The sequence below is a fragment of the Wasmannia auropunctata genome, unplaced genomic scaffold (genome assembly GCF_000956235.1).
Source record: "Wasmannia auropunctata unplaced genomic scaffold, wasmannia.A_1.0 LD336039.1, whole genome shotgun sequence".
Taxonomy (NCBI): domain Eukaryota; kingdom Metazoa; phylum Arthropoda; class Insecta; order Hymenoptera; family Formicidae; genus Wasmannia; species Wasmannia auropunctata.
In genome coordinates, this window is record NW_012026851.1 from 1034086 (window position 1) to 1036414 (window position 2329).

Here is a 2329-nt window from a genome sequence, read left to right on the forward strand (position 1 = left end):
GCAGTGTATTGTTCATTTCTGAATGTCAATCTAATTTTTTTCGGACGCAGTTTTTTGAATGTGTGTGTGCAAATAGTACGAGTACACCTACTCTGTTTATTAACTAGGACTAGGAAAGTCTCAATAAAGAGATTGTTGTTACAGTAATATTTATGTATATTAAATATCATTTATAATTATATGCTCATATGTTTATTATATACACAAAGAAATATTTATATACGTAATAAGTAACACATAAATGAAATTCAACAATTAGTCGCAAGTACCTTGTCGGCAAGTTTCAAAACTGGCGTTATTAAAAAATAACGAGAACTAAGTATACGTTTACGACAGTTTGACAGACGGTAAGCGATGGCGTTGCATAGTTACGCGATAATCCCTTCAGCTTTTGCCCCGAACAACAGTTTCCTTGTGTTACAACAAAAGTATAGACCTCATTATACTATTCTCGTGTCGCCCGTGAACTTTTCATGCGAGACGTATCGATCGGATGATATCTACCGTAACAGGGATTCGCGCTACAACATGCAAGAAGCACTGCTTACGACAACCAGTCGTAAGCCGAATGTAAGCTTACGAATAATTCTGCGCCGTTGATATTCTTGGGTCACGGAATCGATAGACAGCAAAGAAATGTGTCATGTTCTTTCGTTGTCAATACCGTAGACGCAGAGTATCGATACGTTACCGTATTTTTTCAAAGTAGAAAACTTGAAATTCTCTTTAAATCGAGTATATCTGTAGCCACGATGAAGTAAAATCCGTCTTCTCTTTTATCTCGCAATATAAAACATTAATTTACAAACTACTATATCAATATTTTACAAGAGTTCAGAGATTAAACTCCAAGTCGATCAGATCGTCCGCGATCAGCCAATACTATCTCTCTGCTTTGTATCTCTCCGTTTATAATATTAAAATTTACATGCTCGATAGTTGTTCAAATACTCATTACTACAGTTTACCTTACTGTTCAATACATCACTTGTACAATACGAAATATTTACATTCTAATTTCGCAGAAAGAACTTTACAATTTTATTTCTCAATTTCAACAAAGAGGATGTATTCTACATACCTACGTATGTTATATATATATATATATATTATTGATTACTAAAAAGGGAGGGATTTTTTCCTGTATATAAAATAAGAGAAGTTATTAATTAATACTGCTATATTAATGTACAAATTATCATGTCGTATAAATGTAGATATTACTTACAATTAGATATCGCTTCGAAACAATCTTCTTCTTTATATTTTCCTTCCTGTTTGTCAACCTTTAACTAGCACGCAAACTACATGTGAATTTGTCGCTGATGGAAGACGTGAAAGTAGATCGATTTCAGCGGAAAAACAAAGTGTCGTCTATGCAGTACAGTCTATAAGTCTGACGATGTTGCTAACGAAACACATGATTGTACACGTATGTGTGTGCAGCACAGAGTGTACGTTACGTAGATATATAGGTAAGTACGTACGAGGAATGACACGAAAGTGAGCACGGGTGCAGGTGCGCAACGACATCGAGCGTAGACGTCGGCGACTCTGATGTTGCCGGACTATCATTATGCTTCTGCCGGCGGTAAGGGCGTATCTATCTGACATTCGTGCTACATAGAGGCGGTAATCCACGCTGCCCTGACTGTGGGAGCGAACTCACCTGCACTGACCCCGTGGTTGCGCGGGTGAGTAATGATGGCTCATCTCCGCCACCAGTGTTCGTTGGAACGAGGTGCAGGTCTTGCTCGCCCATTCGTCGATGCAGGTAACATCGTCGCAGACTAGCTTTCTTCTCCAAAGGGGGGAAAATTATTTAATTCTTAAATAGCGCGAATTTGCTATCATTAAATTACTTTGAAACGAAGATTGGTGGAAGGATGCGATCGTTAAAAAAGTCTTAATTGTATTACTGTAAGCGAGTTGTATGTGTTGTCTATAAATAAGTGGGTATAAATAAGTATAATATGCATATAAATATATGGTATAAAGTGCAAATTACAGCTGGCGTGGTGGACGATCATTAGTAAATTCGTATATGTATAACAAAAGAGAAATAAGAAAGACGCTATCTCGTCGTTTTATTCTTACGTGCTGCATTTTGCCACGTGTAAATGTAGATATTGGATACGAATTAACGGATGAAAATGGAGAAACAGCAAGAGAGAAAAGTACATTCTTCCCGGCTTCTCCATAAATCCAAGTTCGAAATTCGGCACGCCATCCAAACCAATCCAGCCTCTTTCTTCCCTTTACTAACGTCTCCATCTACGAGTTTCACGGGCAGGTGAGACACGACGCTGTTGGTCGTCCCTTCCTCCCC